The sequence below is a fragment of the Sapajus apella genome, unplaced genomic scaffold, assembly GCF_009761245.1.
Source record: "Sapajus apella isolate SASKATOON/1434 unplaced genomic scaffold, GSC_monkey_1.0 scaffold57, whole genome shotgun sequence".
NCBI classification, from domain to species: Eukaryota; Metazoa; Chordata; class Mammalia; order Primates; family Cebidae; genus Sapajus; species Sapajus apella.
Genome location: NW_022436997.1, coordinates 2,124,944 through 2,148,894, shown reverse-complemented (window position 1 = coordinate 2,148,894; position 23,951 = coordinate 2,124,944). Strand labels below are relative to the sequence as shown.

General features: G+C 42.4%; 1 protein-coding gene and 1 long non-coding RNA gene across 5 annotated transcripts in view; one reads left to right on the top strand and one right to left on the bottom strand.

Moving 5' to 3' along the window:
• The window catches only part of SETBP1 (SET binding protein 1), a 377,101-nt gene that overhangs the window by 115,646 nt on the left and 237,504 nt on the right, over positions 1-23,951 (top strand). The gene's annotated exons all lie outside the window — the stretch shown is intronic.
• On the bottom strand, positions 53-22,401 carry LOC116528232. Its single transcript, XR_004258933.1, has 3 exons — positions 22,328-22,401; positions 1,393-1,395; positions 53-84 (listed from the first exon to the last, which is right to left on the bottom strand). It is a non-coding gene; the product is annotated as an uncharacterized LOC116528232 (long non-coding RNA).

Here is a 23,951-nt window from a genome sequence, read left to right as displayed (position 1 = left end):
GAATTTGGCCAACACACGCAAGCCTGCCACACACACACCACACACACACACACACACACACACACACACACACACACACACACTCTTTTATCAACTGTGGGACACTCTACTGTAGCAAAATAATAATCTCTCGTTTATTTTTTTTTCCTCTCTCTCTCCTTCCTCTCCCTTATCCCCTTTTCCTTCTGGACTTACTCCTACCTGAAGGGGGTAAATGAGGCCTCAGGAATGCACTTGCTCAATATTGTTCCCTGAACTTGATCTGCCAGTGATGTATTAATTAGCTGGGGCACTGCACCTTAACAAACAGGTTACAGGCGGATCCTGGTGTGTGTTAATGCTTAACCAGAGATGTTCAGCAGTGGTCTCATTTGTGGCCTAAATGTAAAGAGAGAACTGTGCTTATTGTATTTTTATAGATGTTTTCTTACTTGTAAGTGTTGACATACTGGTTTCAATGCCATATGTCAGCATATTTGCTATAAGTTGTCTCACATATGTTTAAATTTTTGAATAATAGCACTTACTGTGTAAGTTATAGCTCCTAAGCTTCAATTTAGACATGTTTTCCTCACATGCATATATAACTGTAAGGCATAGCTTTCACTCTGTCATTATATGTTTTAAATTTACCTTAAAATCATTGAATGCTATCATTTTGCATTAATCTCAGAGCAATATGATACTGTTAGCTGTCATGACTTATTCTCTGTTAACTATGATGAAAAGCACCAAGCCGCTACCCCATCCCTACCCCTGGTATAGCCTGGTGGGATGTGGCCCCATCCAGGCTAAGTCACAGATGCAGGTTCATGACCTCTTAGTATTCTCCTGACAAAAATGGCAGCTCTCTCTGGAGCCACCTCCCAGCTGCAAAACAGAGCCCTACTGTTTCCTAGAACCCAGTACTCTGGGGACTGATGTTAATGCAAGACAGGTAGAAAAGAAAAAGTGTGTGAACCTCCAGGTACGCCAGGGAGAGAGCTAATTCCCACAGCAATTGGAGACTTTTTAAAATGTTCTTGAGAACACAGTGTATTTTGCCCACGATTACAGTTTTGCATTGGCTTCCCAAATTCTCCTTCTCTTTAGCAGTCTGCCTCTGAACTCATCTCAAATCCAGAGCCATCCTGTTCCTGAAATCTTCCTAACCATGGGTTGGGAAGACAACCCAGGCTGTCATAGTGCATGGCAGGTGGATTCATGTTGGGCTTGCTCTTGATGCTGGTGTCTTATGAGCACATTCCCTGACATCTAAGCAGTCACATTTATGCTGTTCTGCCAGAAGCATATAGGGCCCATATATGGACCCAAAAGCTATGGACTCTTTTAGGCCAGGAAAAATACACATAGACACAAAATGTTACATGCAACAGCTGGAGATTCATGGACCCTCTTAGGAGGACCATAATCACAAAATAAGAAGCTCTGGCTGCTGGACTGTTCCCTCCCAAGAAATAACATAAGATTGAGAACATGTGGACTTTCAAGACATAGTTGCTGAAACAATAACAAAATATAGTGTTCAAAACCATGAAATCCGAAGATCTCATAGATCATTTAGCATAAGCCATTCATTTTATTGATGAGAAAATTGGACCCCAGAGAAGGACGGCGCTCCCTGAGGCCACACTGAGGTTAATTACAGAAATGAAGATGTCCCTCTGACCACATTTTCTTTCTGGTACAATGAAATGCCTGCCACCTAAGTGAAAGTTGACGTATTTGGCCTCTTGTTGGGTTGTTTATTACTACTTGAGGTATGGGAAGATACCCGGGAGTCAAACTTACACCCCAAGGTGGAAAGAAAAAACAAAGTGGCTGAATCTAAAATACCACTTCCGCTTTATGAGGAAAGCCATCATTTTTCAGCCAACAGGGGCTTTCCACAATGGTATCTTTGGGTTTTAGGGAAACCTCTACTCTTCTCTGATGTGTTTTTAATTTATGGAGACCTGGAAACCTCACACTGAGACTGAATTTAACATATTGCCCTAGAAATGGAGGTCACTACCCATGTGGCTCGGCTCTTTTCCTAAGCATTCAAAAGACCAAAATAACTTTCGCTTATCTCCTATCCTGAGGCCTGAGACCTGAACCAACATTATCTAGAGGTAAGTGTAAATTGCCCAAGGTCAGCTCCATACTTAGCCTGAAGTCAGCTCATCCGCATTTCATGCAATCACCTCTGCTAATAGGCAGTGCTAGGTCACTGCTGGATTTTCCCCATTCTTTGGTTCCTCAATCATCAATCAATCAATCAATTAATTAGTTGCATGTGTTTATTGGACTTCAACTGTATTTTAGCCATTGTGCTGGGCACTGTGGGCAAGACCTGGCCTACAAGAAACTTTTATGTGTTGGAGAAGTAAAATCAAAACTTAAGGATTTTTATTAACAGAATTATGACTATCATTAACATCTTCTATTTGTGCAGACATTTAAAATGGCATTGTGTTCCCCATAATAGCTTTAATAAACAGTTGAGAACCTTTGTATGAGAGTGAGTCAGGGCCTTGGCATAGGTTGTTCTCTCTGCTTGGGATTTTTCCTGCTCCCTCCACTAACCTCCTACCCATGCCCCACCTAAACTTGGTCTAGTTCTGATATCAGATCAAGGAGAGATTTTTCTGGGAAGCCTTGCCTATTAGAATTTGTAGCCACCCCAGATCACAGAAATGCAGGCATGCATAGAAACACATTCCTTACTTCCTAAAACTCATCTCCTAAAACTGTACTCTTGCTCATGTGTGTGCTTATTAAAATGATGTCTCTCTACCTCCAGGTTGTGAGCTGGGTGTAGGGAAACCACAAAGATTGCTGTAGCATCATAGGGATAGTCATAGCCCAGGAGAACCATGATCACACTAGGCTTGAAAAAGTAGGATCAGTTTCAGAATGTGTAGCTTTGCTGGGGATGGGGAGCTAGAAAGAGGCAAGCTCTGTTGGAGGCATATTTGATAGGAGCTGTGGCCTTTGGTTAAAGACACAACTAGCCTGGGGTGACCCAGCAGGGAGGAGGCTGGGAGAACAATTCTTCTGACCTCACTCACCTCCCTTTTGTGATCTCCTGCTGGTGCCCCTTCTTGGCTAAAACCAAAGGGTAAAGGAACCTGAATGTGCAGATACAGAAGTCAGCATCACTGGATAGATAGCAGACCATGAGGCAAGGGCAAGTTGTCCTGCCCAGCGTGGAAGCTACCCTAGTCTTCGTTCCTTTCATCTCCTTTTCAGGTCAGTACCTTGGAAACTGTGGACAGCTGTTCAAGACTGACAAATCATTCCCTGCCATAGTTAATATTTACTCCCCTTTGGCTACTGGGGCCTTAGGAACCAGGTGTGTGATGGGCAGGGAAATTGTCAAAACGCAGGCTGGTGGTTGTCAGTGGTTTCTCTGGCCGGAGGGAAGCGGATTTTTATTTTATGCCAGGGGACCTCAAGGCTAATTATTCACCAAGTTGTGGTGGCTACCGTCTTAGCCCAACATAAATTTAAAAAAAGGCCTGCTTTGGATGTCATTTCCTTTTGATGTTTCAGGAAAGTGATGCTTCTGCTTTCACTTTGTTTTGGGGGCTAGGAGTCTTTTAGAAGATGCAATGAAAAAAGCAAGGATTTACATTGGAATTCTGCTTATAATTCTTTAAGGATCATTCTCAGATTTGATCTTCACACCAACCCTGGTGGCCTTCCAAGCACGAAAAACAATCAAAATGTAAATAAACCATTTCAAAATGGCAAGGACATTGAAAACCTGTGATGCTGGGAAAGGCAGGAAGCTCTCCTGATGCATCTATGCAGAGGAGTGAGCAGGAGTGAGCCAGTGAATGGAGAAGGGAAGAGAAGCCCAGCAAAGAGGAGGTTCTTCCAAAAGGCCCTGAAAGGGAGTAGGTATGGCTTAGGAAATTTTGAGGAACTTGAGGATCAATGTAGAACAAATGATCTGATGAGAAATGAGACTGGAGTGAGCACCTGGCCCGTCCTTCTTGACCAGGAGAAATATTTCCTATCTCTAGCTTAAAAGCAATGGGAGCCACTAAAAGGTCAAGTAGGGGTAGGACAAGATCAGATTTGCTTGTAAAGAGATCCTTCTGGAAGTTCTAGGAAGCTACTCTTATAGCTGGGGTGAGGGATGAGGATGGGGGATTAGACAGAGAGAATGAGACAGGTTTGGGAGCTGTTTCGAGGTAGAAGAAAGGAACTTCTTGACGGAGACGTGACTGCCTTTGGAAAGTCATCCAGTTGAAGCGTACATGAGTTCTGTCACTACACAGCCATGCTCAGCAGTAGAAGCATCGACTTTGATACCAACGAGGAGTATGTGTGTGTATGTGCACTGGTTTGCATATGTGTGGATTTGTGTGTTTCTCAACATTGTTTGAATGACTTTTGGAGGTTGTGATGCATTTTATTTTTTTCATTTTAAAACAAATATTATGCTTGTTTATTGAGCTTGTCATCTAAAAAGAACGAGATGTGGGAAATGGAGTAAGTTAACACAGAGGTTTTTTTTTTTTTTTTCGGTAATTTTTTGGTCTTAGATTTAGATTACCCAGAGTCCAAAAGGACAATTTCTCACATTTTGGTAGTGAAATTGTTCCTTTTCCAAGCAGACATGCCTATAAAGTCATTAATGTATTTATGGGGAACCATCTGGCCACTGGAAATGATCCATTTCATACCCTAATGAGAATGTTCTTCTCAGCCCTTCAGACCAACCCAGGTTAAAGGAATTAGACAGCCAATAGGTGAACTGTGGCTACAGTAAACTCCTCACCCCACCTGGCACTTGCCTCCTTTCTTGCTGTCCTCTGCCAGGCAGAAATAATTGGCATACACCATCCTCCAGGGAATCTCCTTTTCAAGATTCAGATCAGGGCTGTTGCTCCCTTTTTTTTTTTTTTTTTTTTTTTTTTTATTACAGCAATGTCACTGGCCCTGAATCTTTTTTGGAAGCAGAGACAGTCATTCTTCTGAGGATTCAAACATTTTGTATGATAGTTTCTGCTCACCTTTCCTAGCCTGGTTTCATGAAAGAAAGGTTCATAGATAAGTAGGTTGATTCTTGGCAAGAATCTTTGTGTAGACGGCTTTTGTTCCAGGAATCAATTATGGAGAACCCATTGATACTTGTCAAGGCACAGGATTGGGGACTTTAGCTGTGCAAAAGCATCTGACTATATACAACTAAAGAATAAGGGACATCTTTGCTTCTTTTATCTCATTCAACTGGAATGCTCTCCTTGCTTGTCAATTCCCCATTCATTCTTCAAGAAAGAAGTGTCTTCCTCTGAAAAACCTTCCCAGGCTTCTTAGATTCCAGCTGTCTCTTCCTTCCTCAGCATTCATCTTGAGCCCATTTATCTATTCCCTGTCCCATCTGTGTGACTGCTTTATGCACACATCATAACCGAACCTCCTTCAGAGCAAAGGGATTGCCTATGTGTGGTTTGTCTCACAAAATCTGATAAGATGCCTTATTGAGAACGATGACTCATAATTATTTAATGAATTATTCAGGTGAAGCTTGGCTTTCTCAGTGGTTCCTAGACTTCTCACTTCTTAGTGGTAGCAAGTCTTCATTTCTGGCCATGGGATATGCACATTGGTAACCTGCCAGTCCTCCAAGAACCAAGATTTTTTTGTTTGTTTGTTTTTGTTTTGTTTTCAGTAGGAGTCACCTATGTTCCCCTGGCATTAGAGGAAACCTGTAGGTATTTCTGTGGGTCATTGGGCTTGGGTATCCTTGAGTTGACATTGAAAAGTATTCTTCCAAAGCATAGAGCCCCATGTGGAGTTAAAGTGAAGATCAGAAAACCAGAGAAGGTCTCAGGAGAGAACACACCATATAAGGTACGGGCCAATATTTGCTTGCAGGGATTGGGGGAGGGGACATCCTCAGGAACTGAGAGTAATGACTTTGGTCTTCTGAAAGTGCTGTTCTATTATACAGCAGGCCACTAAACTATGTTAACAGTCATATCAGTTATGTTCAAAATGCTGCTGCTTTGTATATAAACATAGTGGAGTTCTGCAGCTGTGAAGGCCGGACCCTTGACACGGCTATTCCAGGGTAGGTAGTAAAAACATTTCTTCAGGACTCTGCAGCAGCTGTTGTATGGAACACTATTGACTTGAGTTACATTGGAGCTAAATATAGCTGGTACAGTCATGTGACAGGATTGCATATGATAGCCAGGACGGAATGTGCTTCTCAGAGACCTGCGCTTCTTAGACTGAGTCTCCCAGATGCTGCTTCGATTCATGCCCTCCCCCTTTCCTCTATTATTTTCTCTCTTGAGTACTCTTTCTTTCCATTTTTCCTCTCCCAGCTTTTCTTATTCTTCCCCTCTCCACACTTTAGGTCTCACTTCCTCAAGAGTCAAAAGAAGGAGTTGGGCAACTTTTAACTAACATTCTTAAATTCCTACATTTTTCTCTTCTCTGTTGTATTCTTCTCTCTTCACTACTTTTTGCACTATTTTTGTCATTCTTTATGTTTCTTAATTTTTCTCTATAACTCTTTCATTCTGTCCACCTCTATGCAGGGTATATTCTTTAAAAGAAGTTTTCTCATACCTAGTTAAAAATTTATTATTTTCAGGGAGAAAACTCGGATTTAGACAATTGAACATTTTTTCATTAAGTAGCGGTGTCTTCTCATAGTCTGTTACAAAATGCCAGGGAAGTATGAGGTAAAATGGCTTATTGTTGGAACTATTTTTATCTCCTTTTTCATCCCTTACTCTTTTGGCTAATTAGTTATCAGGGCAAGATAAGAGGTTGTGTCTGAAATAAGTAGATTGTTTTTAGCCATCCACACCTGTTGGCAAACCAGTTGCCCAAATACACACAATTTTGAAAAAAGAGAGGCACTTGAAACAAAAACAAACCAAGAGGTTATCGAATTGAACAAGTTAATCTCATATGTCTTAAAGTGGAGGGTATAGTGTGTATATGCTTGTGCAGATCTGTGAGTCGGTGTGTGACATTTATATCCATTCAGGCTATGAGGATGTAAGAGGAGAATACACACATTGGCTTAGGCCAGGCGATTTCAACCAAAATGTTATGAATTCCTCACCATGGAATATTCTAGTCTGCTTCAAACCAGGTGAACCTCATTTTAAGCAGCAGATACTTTCCTGAAGAGAGAGAAGTTTTTGTGAATTAAACTGCAGAGTCTGGGAAGAGTCTGGAGAAGAACATCCTGGCAGAATATTATAGGTAGAACAGGGTATGAGAGCTGTTTGAAAGTAATCCTGTGGCTAACTTATTTTTTAAGGACTGATTTTTGGATCTGGGTTGTTTCCCCTCTCTTTTAATGGATACCTTAAAAAGAATGAATGCTTTTGCTAAAGGATCTCAAAGTATTTTCACAATTCTCATGGTCTATGAGAGAACATGTAGTTCTATCCACTATGAGGAAGGCAAAAGCCCATAATATGGTTCAACATGCCCCAAACACACCAACAGAGAATTTGAGTATCATAAAGGGCATTGGGGACCATTAAATCCAGCCCTCTGCTTATTAGTAAAAGGACTGAGCTCAACATGGGATGGATTTAATGGTTCAAAATGCCCTTTTTTATTATCCTCTTTTAGGGTTTTTTTTTTTTTTTTTTTTGGATGGGAGGTGGGGGGACGACATTCTTAAGGGGCCTGTACAAAGGCTTACACTCCTCCAGACCATGTCACCTATCAGTCTGTGTGACATTTGTTTCACGGAACGCACAGGCAGACATACACATGATGGGAAATCCCTCTGCAAACCTTAGGCACAAGGCTGCTGCAGGATCCTGGCCTCCCCTGGAATAAGCGTTGTGTGTGCTTCAACTCCTGGACTCAAGCTTCTCCCAAGGCCTCAGCTGTTTGCAGTCCCCACCCTTTGTCCATGCAACTAAAGTCTAAGGAGAGCTGATGTAGGAAGTTCTGTCTCTCTAGGGATTTAAATGTATCAGAAGACTTTGAAGATGAGAAGCCTTAAGACTCCAAGAAATTAAATAATAAAATAATACACGTATTTCTAGCATGTTGAAAGGTGACATCAGGAACCTGCTTATAACTACTTATCCACGTGTCTGAAGGATTAACTTACTCTGTTTCTCCAGCAGCTGCCATGCATCCACAGGGATGGCTATGGGTCCATGTGTGTGTACATGGCACATGTAAGTGTGTGTGTGTGTATGTGTGTGTGTGTGTATGTATGTGTGTCCTTCTTTTCCTTTATCATCTCAAAACCTACCAGTTCTTCAATTTTTTGCTCAAATCTCAACCCCTTCACAAAGCCGTTTCGGACTTCTCCAAAGGTTTGTTTACCCTGGACATCTCCTTTTTAACTTTGATTATGTTCTGTTGTCCTTAGAACTTCATAAGCATTTCCATGGTCTGTTGAACTATTCTTTCTTTATTTCAGGCATTTGCTTTTTCTTCTGAGCTAGATCATCCTTTTCTTGATGGTAGGGACTGTCATCTTTTTCTTGATTTCACCATAGCCTGAGCGAGGCCTTGAACTCAGCACTGAGCTTGTAGGGCTAGAGCACCCTGGGTTTGGGCATCTAAAGAGAGATTGGCTGGCCCAACTCATTTTGTCAGCAAATGAAATAACACTTCACTCAGCTAACGTTAATTAGATAAGGCAGTGATAGGGCTAGGGGGAGAACTAGCTCATCCAGCCTCATTGCTCTATGCTAAATTCTAAGTGTCTGAACTAGGTTTCAGGGGAGAAGTCTGTAGACTCTCCATGCTTGGCAGGAAAGTGTGCTGGAGGGTCTAGAAGTCATGCCTCAGACCTTCTTTTCCTCTTGTCCCCTGTCACACACTTCTTGATATTTTCTATTATACTGAAGTACCATGTATGCACACATGCACACGCATACCATTACATGAAAGAAATGCCACATTAGGAAGCTGAGAATAAATATAAAAATGTGGAAGAAAAGCCAGTCTACCTAGGAGAAAGTGGAAAAAGAGATCTTCGTTTATTTTTTTTTTTAATATGGTTTTCCTCATGGATAGCTTTCAAACCCTGTTTTTGGTTTTTCTGAAAACCTATGAATCTGTCTTTTGCCACTGGCATATTTTAGCAGGAGTGGTCAGCAAAGCTAATCCCCTGCTAATGCATCATGTTTGAATCTTGCATGTAATATTTTCTCCTTTTCATATCTTTTGGGAAAGGTTCATTCTAAGTTTTTTTTTTTTTTTTTTTAATAAAGACGGGGTTTCACCGTGTTGGTCAGGCTGGTCTTGAACTCCCAACCTCAGGTGATCCGCCTGCCTTGGCCTTCAAAGTGCTTGGATTACAGGCATGAGCCACTACACCCGGCCTCATTCTAAGTTTTTCTCTCTCTCTCTCTCCTTCTCATGCTGTATGTGTATGTTTTTCTGCTATTACAAAGATATCTATATATTTATGTACCAGTTTGTTTTGATTTTCTCACCTTGTGATTACTAGTGACACTTAAACTCTTTACATGCTGAAAACTAGCTTATATGTTCTGACTGAGATTTGTTTTTCCATAGTAGACTTGGGCTCATCATGAGTTCCTTTTTCTCTGGTAACGGTGCTTTTCCTTTAAGAGATGGGGTTTTGTTATATTGCTCAGGCTGGAGTGCAGGGGCTATTCACAGGTGTGATCATAGCTTATTGAATTCCTGTGCTTAACCGATCCTCCCACCCTCAGCCTTTTAAGTAGCTGAGACTACAGGTATGTGTCATTGTACCTGGCTTGATAATGGTGCTTTAATGTATTGTCCTTATATTTAGTACTCAGTTTCCCTCCTGCATGCCACCTAGCAATTGCCTTCTCATCTTTTAATGTCTAACTTCTCCATGTAGATTTGCCCAGACTGGACTGACAACTTCCATTTCAGGATTCCATTATCCTTTGCAGTAAGCCCTAGAGAGCTAATATAGAACTGGGTTCAGAACTGCATTGAGTGTGTTAATCTTCACCCCCTGACTACACTGTAAGCTCTGGAAGGTAACAGTGGGAATTCTTATATTTTATTCTGTGGCAACTATTTTGATAGCATAATCTTGGCAATATAATGTGAGCTCAGACTGACAGGCTCAGGGCACAGGAAACACTATACATTAGAACTACATTTTATAGCTTGTACATATAGCTTATTTCTTGATTGCATATTTGTACTTTAGATCTAAAGTTTATGGCAACTGATTTTATTTTTCCAGCTTAAGAGTTTGTGTTTTGCATCTTCTGCTGAGGTATTAGTAACTACTCCATCAAGAAGCATTTTGAATTTATTTTACTCAATTCAGAATCATAGAACCTTTTCTGTTTTATTTTAAATTATCCATGTGCCATTGTACAGACATTTCCATTCACATTTGGTGCTGGGTTTTGTTTGTTTGTTTATTTTGCTTTGAGATGTTTCAGGTCAAGAGTACTTAGCAGTTTTACTTTGATTCTGAGAGGCAGCAAAAGCTCCCAAATGGTAATGATATAGAATTCCCTGGGCCAGTCAACATCTTACCAATTTGGATTTATTTGCCGAAGGCCACTTATGCCTCCTTGATTAATTTTTCAATTATTCCTGATGCTAGGGAACTAGTAGGATCATTCATTTTTAGAAAGATTTATATTGCTAATTTAGGATGTCCTGCATAGTGCTATTGCTGGAACCCAACACCTTTTCCAGCCTCAGAGAAGACCATTGTACTGAAGGGCATGAGGCCATGGTAGCACTTTAGAAAAAGAGACTCTAAATAACCATCATTGCTATCATTATCATTTGTTCTCATGGAGTTATTTTCATAATGTTGTTTTCCATATTTTTTGTTATGTGGATATATAGATATAGCCATGTTAGTAGCCACAAATGTTATTTTTGAGTTGTCCTTGAATTATCCTGACCTTCTTATCACAAAAAGAAGAAGTAGGTCCTTTGGGATGTGACCACATAGTTTTGTGAAAGGAATCCCAGATTCAGACCCAGGATACATGTCTCATTGGTCACTGTCCTTCTGGCCCTGCTTAAACTGAGACCTTCTTTAACACTCATTTTTGTGGGAGCCATAAGAGATACAGGTGATACAGAGCTTGCATGCTAAAGTAAAAAACCTCCATTCAGGGGTTAAGACCAACAAGGAGAGAAATATTTGGCTTGGATCTTGAAGGACAAGTAGGGCTTGGCTAGTCAAAGACAGTGTTCCAGAAAATGGAATTCACAAGGGCATGGTGGTATAGATGACAGCAGCTTCAGTGTTGGGGAAGTGACAAGCTGGACGTGTAGGCTGGGTCCTGGAGGAGTAAGCCACGGAGTTTGGACTTTACCCTCAGAGTCAACAAAGCCATCAGAACCTAGAAACAGGCAGTGGAATCTGCATATCTGGCCCTTAGAAAAGTGTTTCTGGTGACAGAACAGAAACAGAAAAGATAACAAAACCCACCAGCACTCTGGAGGCTCCTATGATTCCAGTACCTGCCTCTTTGTGCTTTAAGCCAAGAGGCAGTAACAGCTTCTCTGTTAATAACTTCTGTACTTCCCTTCCATTTATCCACGATTATAAATTAGTTCTCCTTAACAATCGTGATTTGGGTGTGCCATCTCTTTCCTGTTGAGAGCCTGACTGATCTACCCTCCTTCACACATCTTTATAACTCTTTGTTTCTCTGTTTGCCTCTCCACTAGCCATCTCTGTGTGATTCATTTTCAAGTTTTCACTAGTTCAACTGACATTTACCATTTACCAATTAAGCTTCATTTGAAGCCATAATTTCAGAGTTGGGAAATCATGTTCTCCCAAAGCCAACCAGAGTAGCTCAGGAAGCCTTCAAAGGGAAGACCTCAGGTGGATGAGAAGCCTTTGCTGGCTGGGATGTATAGAGGGAAGAGCGGGTAATTGTAAGAACACAGAGCATCCATCGACAGAAAAGTGGGCAGGACCCTCACTGGGGCCACTGAGGAGATCAGCTTTCCTGGAACACATGGTGAACTGCAGGGAGAACCAGCAGGAAGTGCATTTGGGAAACCGGATTTTCCTTCCAGAGCTTGTTTCTCCTTCTAATTTCATCTGATCCAGGCTGACATGATTCTTGATGACCCTAAGCATTCGCTGTAATAGGGCTGGGGAAGAGGTGCTGGGAAAGAGACTTCAGAAATTGATCAAGGAAGAACCTTTTACAAAATAAATTTTAAAAAATACCATTAACCAACTACTTATGAGTAACTGAGAGTTGCTACAAATCCTTTCTTTCCCACATCCTAACCACCAATAGGATACAAATCCCATGCAAAGCAGGATTAGATTCCTGCAGCGGTATATAACATCCAACAGTGCAGATTGCTTCTGTGTTTTAATCACTGGCAGCAGAATCCTGAAAGGTATTTCTTGGCATAGATGCCTCTTCTTGTCCCCATGAGAATATTGCCTTTTTTGATTCAACTACTGGAGATTCAGGTATGGTCAACAGAGAAGATACAGCAGAAGTTCTGGGAACCTGATTTTTTGAAAGAGGAATATGTAAGAAACAGTTGGTGAATCTTTCAAACCACGACTAGATGACCCAGAAACATGAGGTTTCTCTTCACTCTCCTATAAAGGCAACTTCAGCAAAACTGAAAGTTTAAAAAAAAAATTAATTCTATGAATAAGCTGACCCTAAGTATTAACTGTAGCAGGACTGGGGAAGAGAATTCAGAAACTGGCCAAGGAAGAACCTATTTCAAAACCAAAAAAATTTCAAAACAAGAAATTACTCTCATTCCCCCAGTCTGGATATGCATGTATCAGAGAAGAGTAATGTGTATATTTGATTCTCGACCTTAGGATTTAAAAGGAACATTAATCTGAAATCTTGAAAGACTCCTTAAAACTCTGAGGGGAAGGGATGTATGGGGAACCACGCTATAAAAGTCAAGTTGAAAAGTTACCCATGCCCTTTAGTGGATCCAGGGAAGAGGCTCTGTCAAGCAGGTTGTCCCTATTGTAATCTCACAGTACAGATGATGATGTTCTTTTAAATAAGAGCTCTGGTCTTGGTGGCCACAGCTCATTACCTAATGGTTGGGGAGGGAGGTAAGGGGTGAAAGAAGCAAAGAAAACTCAAACCCAGGTGTTAGAAAGCCTGATTTGTGGGAGATCAGTCCAAAATATGTATGAGAAACTGTGAAGCCTGTGGGACAGTGGACAGTAAGAAGTTAGGAAAATTAGGAAGTTGAAACACTCAGAATAACCATTCTTAGGAAAGGATCTAATGCAGAAAACAAGGGTCCCTACACCCCATCAGAATAGCTGGTGTTGAGACTACCACGTTCTCCAGGCTTTCTCCCATCTGCCCTGCAAAAGGTAAATTGTCCTTATGGCCTCCCTGCAAGGACTGTTTTCTCCCTCATTTTTACAGGTCCTTGTGGAATTAGTGGATTTTATCACTGCATTTGTTAGAAAGTACAGCAGTGGGGAGTTGTTATCTTGGGTACCCTTCTCTTCATTTCACAAAATATTCCTATCTTTCCTCTCTTCCCAACCTATTTAGTCTGCTTTATTCTCTCGTATGGGGTCTCCAAAACAGGCAGCAAAGGACAAGGAAAAAAAATCAAGATTTAAGAATTGATAAAGCTGGATCTATGTCTCAATTGTACCTGGTGCACGCCCTCCTTCCTGAACACCTGTCTAGCATTGGGAAAGTTGAATTAGACAGTGTATAAGGTGCCTTCTAAGCCCTAACATTATGTCATTTTTAAGGAAGAAAATGAAAAGTGCTGTAGAACCCCTTAATACAGATGGTGGGATGGAAACTTTACAATATTGGCTGAAAGCAGAATGCCTCTTACCTCACGGCTTCCTGGTGTCCATTCACAGTCAGATTCAAGTAGCATTTGGATAATGGAGCCCCCAAAACAGCATAGGAGCATTCTATTCCCAAAGCTTTCCTGATGATCATTGCCACAGCTCAGTGAATATTTGATTTAGAGACTAGAGATTCTAATTGTAGTATCTTTTGTTAATTATCATGTCATGTCCACTTGGGTTTGAGAAGTAGTTTTCTAGAACTTAAGAGCTCAGAGCTTAATGTAAATTTCCATGTAGATCATTGCATTGAGGGAATGAGGAAAAGAGAAGTTGAAATGGAAGCCCCCAGGCTCCAATTTTCTTGCTCAGAAATATTAAAAGAGAGATTTTCTTAGGCCTGAAGGGACACTGGATGAAGCCAGAAATTGGCTTCAGGTGATTAATTCCTTTAAATGTCATATGGAATTATATCCACATATGAACATGTGCATTTTCTTGGGAGAATCATGTACATTTCAAAAGATTCTGAAAGGAGTTTATGACTCAGTAAAGGTTCACTTTTCTCATTTTCCAGATTAGAAAGCTGAAACTCTAAGAGGGGAGGCGCACAAGACCTCATGTTGGTCTCAAGAGTTAGGACTTGGACACAGACCTCTTGAGAACATTTCTATTACTTATTCTTCTTGAGTCTTTTGAGACAACTTGCCATAAGGTTTTAGACCAGACCTTAAATTTGAAATTCTTTGAAAACATAACATACTTTACTTACTTATGAAGAGACAAATCTAGCCTTGCAAAACATTTTCCAGGATGCAACCTTGATCCATCCACCCATACTTCTCTCAACATTTATGCAGGCAGAGATGTTGAAATGAATATACATACACATGTGCTCACACACACCTGTGTGTATACACACTATTTGTCATGTGTGTCCCTGCCATACTGCTCCACATACTTTGCTAAAGGTGGGAGATGTCAATGAAAGTAATTACAGGTTGGCAAATTGTTTGCACTGGCTGCAGTATAGGGAATGGGATTCCTTGAAGGGTGACCATTCTCTACCCTTCTGCTTCTGTGCAGTCATATGACTCTAACGTGTACTTGCCTGGATATGAAGTATACATTCCTAAGTAGAACTATGACTGCTGAAGATACCAACAGAGCTAAGGAATGAAGGAGGTAGAAGGCAGTGCTATTTAAAGTTGCTGTTGAACTTTTGAGTTCACACCGAATGCCAACATCGGTCTTTCTTCCCTACCATGAGGAGGAGTTAAACAGCACAGCTGCTCGTACGCCTGTGTGGAGTACAAGCCTGCCATGGTTCTGGGTATGCAAAAGGCCCCAAGTTGAGGCCTATTGCGGGGATCCCCCATAGAGATCAGCATTCTTGAGGTGGCTGGTCTGAGTGCTGACACGAGAGGGAGGCAGTTGGCTTTTCATGCTTTGAAGACCTTCTCTGAGCAGGGCAGCTGGCAGATTCACCAGAGAGTAACAGCTTGATCCTGTTCCCCATAGAAATTAGATGTAGGAGGCCCAGGAGCATCTTGCTGGGTGGCCTGAGCAGCTGCCCCATCAGCATACCCAGGGCTTGTAGAATTAGGGGTTTGCAGAGAAGTGGAGGCAGTGTTGTATGGGTCTGTGATGAGGAGACTCTCATGAGGAGACCTGCATGTAAGTCCCCGCAGACATGGCTCTCTGCCTCTGTTCTCCCAGTCCTCCTATCCCATGGCACGTGGGCACATGTACACACACACACAGACACACACACACACACACACACACACACAGAGATTAAGACTGTACTACAGTGATAATGGTGTCATTCCTAAATACTTGAATACATTTATGTTTTTTTCAAATTCAATCATTTTTTTCATGATATACAACTTCCCTTTGGCCATCTATGATTGGCTTGTAATTCTGATTGATTTTTAGTATTCCAGAAAATAGTTTCAGGGCCATAAAATAGCCTTAAGAGAGCAAGAAAAAATGTTTTCTCAAGCACTTGTGGGTTGTACTATTTTATTAAATGAATAATAATTTTGTATTCTCCTCATCATAGAATGAGAGATATTTTTGCTCATTGGCTTGGCATGGAGTGCTGTCTATGTGGGCAGTGTGAGAGGGATCTGTTGGTGCCCTGGCTGGGTATCTCTGCCTGTCTCCTGTGGACTCCGGGAGAGTTGCCTGTTCTGTGGCAGCACTGCCCCAGTTGCACACTGAATTACCTCCTGCCAACACCTTGAAAAGCAAGTTTCTACATGTGAACTGGGATGAAGCCAACATGTAAGCCAGAAAAGGATACCTTATGGGGCAGCATTTTCTTAGCATTTATAATTTGAGGAGGGCTAAAGAGAGGGAAAATGCTACATTTCAGCAGGCCTGGGATTTCTCTTATTTCAAGGTTTTCCTTGATGTGAAAACCTCACAGGCCAGAAGTGATGCCAAGATTGTCCCTTCTGTGGCATTAGCCATGGGTGACCTCAGAGGTCTCTTAGTGGCCACATCAGTGACATGTTTGTTTTGAGCATCAGTTATCCATAGAACAGAGAGGAGACAGGCTACAGAAAGGTAAGAAGGCATGAGTCCACAAGAAAGAAGGAAGAAAGGAAGGAAGAAAAGGAAGGAAGGAAGGGAAAGGAAGGAAGGAAGCAGGGAGGGAAGGAAGGAGGGAAGGAAGGAGGGAAGGGGAAGGGAAGGAAAGGGAAGGGAAGGGAAAGAAGGAAGGAGGGAGGGAGGAAGGGAAGGAAGGAAGGGAAAGAAACTGATGCAGTTTATTTGTGACATTGTCTATAACTGTTTATCTGAGAGTCTTTCGTGCTGATGTCCTACATTCAAACAAAATTGAAGTTGAACACTCCATTCTGTGGCTGTGTCCTTTCAGGCTTTCTTTGAAAAGGAGGCATTGCCTTTGGAAGATACCGTATGATAATGGCTCCTCCCCATATTTTTACATGGGAGAAGATGTAAAAACTTCTGGCTGTTTCCTGGGAAGAAGAGGGCTTTATTTATTTATTTATTTTTTTCCTAAAAGAAACTTTTCTTCATTATGGGGAGACAAGTGCTGGACAGGGGTGGAAAGAAAGAAGCCAATAGCCCACTCAGTCATTGGCCTTGCAAGCTCTTGAGGCTTGGATTTCCTGCAGAATGTGACAATGTGACAAAGCTGAGTGTGTGCTAGACTGGGAGCAGGGTGCCTTCTGTGAGATCTTGGACCTCAGAGTTACCATCTGCAAATGAGAAGCTGGAACCAGCTCCCCAATTCCATCTAGGCTCTGTATGTCTATGATTTTGCCATCATTAAAAAGGGAAACTTACACAGCTTTGCCTTCTCAGGAAAGACAGAGAACATGAGGATGGATCCAGCTTGTATTCATGAATTAATTTATGCAAGAAACACATAGTAATTCTGCAGAATGTGCCAAGCACTGTCCTGAGTGCTGTAGATGCAAGACTTGAGTCAGACACCCAGGTTCCTCTGAATGCTCATGCACTCATGGACCACATCTGTTTCTGGACATGGAAACCCTGATGGGTTTTCTGTTGTCAAATAAGCCTGGAACCCCCGAATCTGCTGGGGTGGTAGAACAGTGCTGGCGGCCCTGTCTGCCAGGTTGAATTTGCAAGTCCTTTGGTTCTGTTCCCTGATGGAGTCCAAGTCCTATAGGCTGAAAATAATAATAAATATGGATGAGGGCCCTTGCCCTCCAGAAACCCACAATCTAATGGGGAAGCCAGGCAAAAAATAACCTGAGAAAGTGATCTATAGCTGAGGCAAGGGCTGAAGGAGTAGAGAAGGAGTACCTAGGCCAGGGGGGGTAGGGGGATGGGGGAAGATTGGTACAGAGTGCCACACTCATGAACAGAGAGTAGAATCTTCTAGAAACGACCTCTAGCTTATTGAATTTGCAGAGTTGTGTAAAAATATACCAAGAACTTGCCTCATGCAAAACTTGTACTACTAGATGCAAGATAGTTGTGGTAGAAATGGAGGTTGCTGGGTGGGGTTAGGAAGAGTTTTGGCCCAAAGAAAACAGACAGCAAATTAAACAGAAGGCCAGATCCAAGGGCCAGGTTGAGTGCTGCTGATTTTTTAAAATTGAATTAATTACAATAAATTGGGCAAAAATTATATATGGCTTCTTACACATCTAGAATTGGCAAAGCAGACATACTGTCTGTTAGTCTAAATGATGGCAAATTTTAGGTGTCCTAGGAAGTAGGAGCTTCTAGTGATAAGCCAAGACTAAATAAAATTTCCTCTCTATTTAACCGAATGTTTGATTAAAACCTCACATGACAAGGACAAGTGTTTTTAAGAATCAGGGATCCATATGAACAGTTATCTTTAAGGCTTCGGAGGAGAGGTAGACGCAGGCTGGCTGCAGTCTGCGCTGTGACCTCTGATGATGGGCACAGCACAACTTGTGCAGCTATTCATAGTGTTCCAGAATGTCGGAATCTGAACAGGTTTTTAAAAATTGGCTTGCATTGATAATCAAATTTGGTGAGGAGCATTTTCTGGTAGGTGAAATACCATAACGACAGGTGTGTAGAGGTGGCTATGAAGATAAAGTGTGTGGAATTCGAGGTCCTTGAATCCTGTTTAGCTGTACTTAGTGTAATTGAAATCTCATAACATTGACTATGTACCTGCCCTCTAATATCATAAGCATATTGTGGGGCAGGGAAGACTGCCTCATACAACAGACCCTGATGGTTAGGTGAGAAGATATGTAGCTGTTAGCCTTGGCACATCCTATGCCAGGAACTAAGTGAAGACTTGGATTCCTGTTCTCTCCTTGATTCAGAAGTCAAGCACCTGATATTTTACTAAGCTCTTATCATATTTCCAGTGCATTTTGGGCATTAAGGGGTAATAGAGGAAAGCATTATTCCCACCATTAGGAATTGAATTCTCTTGTTGGGGAAACAAAGTTAGACCACACACAATCTAACATTAAAATGTGTGACAAAAACCATCTAGACTTCCGGACTTGGAGATATGAGTTACCAGCAGGAGTTTTGAACTGAACTTGAAACTGCAAGTTAATTTGAAGAGGAGGCTGTATGGGGCAGCCTGTATCTACTTTTCAGGGGCAAGGAAGGGACAAATGGGTGATAGACATTTGAATTATCAAATGAGACATAGTCTATTAGTCTCCTCTTTGGCTACTATTTACTTTGGTCATTTTCTTGGGGCTAGAAATATACAAGTGGCAGAAACCTGAAGTTTTCTGGACATGCTTTTTTGATACCACTGGTGCTATTCCTGCATATAGGGCTTTCCAGTTTGTGTCCCATGGAGGACACAGGGCGAGTGATAGAGAAAATGTGGCACATATACACCATGGAATACTACACAGCCATAAAAAATGATGGGTTTGTGTCCTTTGTAGGGACATGGATAAAACTGGAAACCATCATTCTCAGCAAAGTGACACAAGAAAAAATCAGACACTGCATGTTCTCACTCATAGGCGGGTATTGAACAATGAGAACACATGGACAGAAGGAGGGGAGCATCACACACTGGGGTCTGTTGGAGGGGCTAGTGGAGGGACAGTGAGGGGTGGGAAGGTTGGGGAGAGATAACATGGGGAGAAATGCCAGATATAGGTGACGGGGGGATGGAGGCAGCAAACCACATTGCCATGTGTGTATCTATGCAACAATCCTGCATAATCTGCACATGTACCCCAGAAACTAAAATACAATTAAAAAAAAAAAAAAGAATGAGGCTGCAGCCAGGATTACCCATTGGCTGCTCTGTTCAACCAACACAATTGGGATTGTCAAGATTTTCTTTGAAATTTCAACACATTGTTTCTGTTGCCAGGCAGATGAGGAAACTGAGACGCAGACAGGCAAAACAATAGCCTAAGGACACACAGGTGCCCAGGGATAGGGGGTCCACAGCCTCTCTTGGCATCTGTTTTATCTTTAAACTGACATGCTTGAAAGAGATGATCTTGGAGGACCCTCCCAGCCCCAATGTCCAGAGTCTATAATATAGCTTTTCTGAGGCCACATGAATGTGTCCTCTGTGACATCATACTGTTTCTTTTGCTGAACAAAAGTGATTTGATTCCCCAAATCAATAAACAAATTAGAGAAACAGTAGAGGGACCCTGGGAACCAGGGACAACAGATGAAAGAAGGAGGCCTGGGAGAGAGAGGGGGAGGTGAGGGAGGGACTCCAAGGAAGCGTCCCATAAAAGCCAGTGCAAGGCAGGTGGGCAGGGGGATGGCAGCTTCCACAAGCCTTTTTCATTCTGTGCTGCAGTCATCTGCCTGGGAATCTGCTCATGGGTGGGAGGGGGGGTTAGGGCAGACCCCGGAGAGGAGAGCAAAGGGGGAGGGGCTGTGTAGCGGGTGCAAGCAAAGGCTACAATGCAAATTCTCAGGAAGGCCTGAGGGTCCAGACTAGAGGGGCAGTCGTGCAGCATATACTGGGAAAAGACAGAGAGGAGTCAGCAGCTGGCTGAGGGGAGGGGGTGCAGGAGGATAAGGGAGGGAGCCCTCTGGGGAGGGGCCAGCCAGACTCTGGGAAAGGCAAATGGTAAGTTTTGTACCTCTGTGATTCCTCTAGGGAAATTCCCCTTCAATGTCCAGTTATCAAGCCAGGATGGGAACCCTTTCTGTGCACACCAGAGCATCAGCAAAAGAAGGGGCGTAGCCTCTTCGTGAATGAGTCCTTAGCTGCCTGCTGAAATAAATGCTGCTTTTACAACCTGTCAGAGGCCTGTGTTCAACGAAATAGAACACCGCAGTTCATCACCCCCACATCATCCCTTCCCCTAAATTTTTATTCTTCTAGATCCAGTTCTAACAAAGAAGCAGTTAGGAATTTTTAAAAAACACCTTTCAAATGTGTCACTTTCTGCACCTTCCTTCCGCCCCCGTGGGTCCTCTTGCCTTTTCCTGACCCAGGGTTCTGTGTGTCTTACTCTGAGTTGACAAGAACGCATTAAACATGTATCCAGCCAACGATTTAGGGAAATTGACGACCTTCTGGGGCTTGTTCTGTGTGGGGTCAGATGATAATATTGCCCCTTGGGTTAAATCCAGACAGCACTGAGGTATCTCCAAGCTGGTACTGTGCATACCCGCCATTGACAGGAGGCAGATATGCACAGCGGCACAAGCCCTGCTGCTCCTAAACTAGGAGGCGTGGATCCAAATGACTTCTTGTAGGGATTAAGGTAGAATGAAGAGCATTTAGTAAGAGACTTTACAAAGAGTGAAGGTAGCTAACAGAAGAGCATTACTTTTGAAAGCTGCAGGCTTCATTACGTTCCAAACCAGTTGGCTCACCAGGCAACCGTAGACCAAACTAGGCAAGTGACTTTCCTAGGGTCACACAGTGAAATATTGAGGCCTCAAAATTAGAACGTCCAGTCTGTGTCTTTGTCAGACCACCTCCACACAGAACTCAGGCGAGAATCTAGCTCAGTAAAGAGCTTTGCACATGAGTGTTGTCTCGAGGAGGCGAAGTGCAGGGACTATGACCACTCTTCAAAATCAGGAAGTCTTCTCAGTTGAGGAGGAACGTGGGTCACTGTTGAATGATGAGGTGTACTATGACCACACTCTCCATGCAGAAATCAACACACGTGTGTCCTTATGGGAACAACAGACAACCAGAGTATGGGAAATTAGAACTATCTCAAAAAGTCTGGCATTTATTGTCTTTGGACATATATAAGCTTTCAGACTTACCTGTTTTGCTATATAATTCACTTATGGCTTGAATGTTGTTTTAACCAGGTGTTTTTACTCAGCACCACTATTGAGTTTCATAAGTCAACACATTTAATCTCCTATTACAGGGAGATTAAATAATTTCCTGAAAGAGTAAACATCCAGGAAGCGCCAAGTCGGGATTCGAACCTTTGTCTCCCTAACCTGGCATTCTGCACTCTTCTGTTAGTCTGTGCTGCCTTTTGAGAAGCATTGTTTTTTAAATTGGAGAGATGTTTCATTGCAGAGTTTTTCACATACAAAAAGGAATTTATTCATGTTGAGATTTAGAGGATCATAAAATCACTGAACCTTAAAGAGAAAAGGACTTCAGAGTTCGTTGATCTCAACCAACTTGTTTTGCAGATGAGGAAGTGAGGCCCAGCCGGCCAGTGACATTGGCCAAGGTCAGGCGGCATTGAACCCAAGACTCCCAGCAGAGTGCGCCTTCCACTCTGACATGGGAACTCCTGGGTTTAAAACCAGTGACCATGGCCAGCGGGGTAGTGGCCAAAAGGCTGACAAGGTCACAAGAGTCTTTTGTGGGCTTTGTTCAGTGTCTTAACTCTCTCTCCCATCTCCCATCAATACTAACTACCTTTTAAAAAGATTGAAATGATACCTGCATACTTCATGCAAAGTTAAAGGCCTACAGAGATCTAAGAGGCATGAACTATTATTTCTGTGATATTTATCTCCACAAAAGAGTTTACAAAAACAATTTGAGATTTGAGATTTCTTTTTGTGAAAAAGACACACACACACTCTCTCTCTCTCTCCCTCTCTCTCTCTCTCTCTCTCTCTCTCTCTCTCTCTCTTCCCCCCCACCACCAGCATAACAGGATTACGTTTAGCAGTTAACCAGTGCCCTTCCACCATCTCTCTCTGTGAAAACATGCTACGGTGCCCTCATCATCTTACATATCCTTTTGCATTTGCTTTCACTTACTATGGTTACAAATATTTCCCCACGTTTTCTTGGTGATTTTAATTACCAGACAATATTTCATTGAGAGTGTGTGTGTGTGTGTGTATGTGTGTGTGTATACACACATTTACTTTAATGGTTTACTATTATTGTACTACTTTTGGAAGCAGTTGCACAGCTTTTTTATGTAGCTTTTTATTCTCTGAGACTGTTTCATTCAGACAGATACTTGAGAGTGGGAGTAGACTTCCCTTTTTCCTCTTGATACACGTGTCACGCTGTTTTTCAAAAGACATATAGGAATCAAAATGCTACCTTTGGTTGGAGATGGGCGATCCATCACCTGGTTTCCTTTTGAGCAGCAGTACCAGGCGCCAGATACACACAAAATTCATTTTCTCTCTCATCAGAACTTCTGAATGTTTACCTGCCATTCTGTCAGCCGAGAGAGTGTGGGTATAATTCGAACCTTTCATCCTCCCTCTGCATATCACTGGATCTTTTCTTTCTCTAGGAAGTCTTACTGTGTATGTTTCCTTCATTTGCAGACTGTCACAAAAACAGTTTTGAAAGTAGGTGGAGGTGCACATGGAAATGGAAGCTTTTTCTCTCTTTATCTTCATAAGCTCCCAAGTGGTGTCAGAGGGTACCCCTGTATTATCATCAGAGGACACGAGATCCTCAGAGGTCGACAGCCTGCTCATGGTCCCATGCAGGGCAGAGGAAGGAGACTTACATCCAGGCCCTGTGACTGCATATTTAGCATCTGTTTGCAGTACCACAAGAGTAAGTGTGTGCCTCCAGTGAGATCACACATGGCTTGACTATCTTTGTCTGCTTTGGCATACATAAAAATCCTGTCCTCAGGTTAAAATCAGGAAACAATCGGGCCCTAACAGTTTCCATTGCAAATGATCGTTTTGGTATGAACTAAGATTACATGTAACCTACATGGACACCCCTTGAAGACAAGGCAAATTGTAATGATCTCCAAACCAGCAGCAAAAGGTAAGGACTCATAACCAGGTTAGGGCAAAGAAGGATCATTCTTTACAAAAAAAAAAAAAATGTTGCCTTGCTGTACACGTCATCATTGCTGATGGCGGCAGGAGCAGACAACTGGAAGCTATACTGGTCTTGCCTGTCCTGGCAGCTTCCGGAAGTTGGTTGGTTATGGGGAGTGGCAGGGCTTGCTGGCGGCCCTTTCTGGCAGCCTCAGCAGGGGGACATTCCTCACCAGGGCAGTCCTGGCTGGGAATGTCAGGAGCCATCCAGCTGAGCGCCACGTGGCAGGAAAGCAGTCACATGACTGGGATTTGGGTTTGGGATCACAGTTCTGAACCTACAGCCTAGTCATCTCCCTGTTTCAAGGCGTTCATTTCTTCAATCACACCAGGCAGCTGAAAGTTGTAAATGTTCCAGGGGAGGACACTAGAGCGCAGTGAAGGCATCATCTTGGCTTCCTAACTCATGAAGCTTCTGACTGGGTGCCTTCCTGGCCATCAAATGCTGAGAGATCTGGCA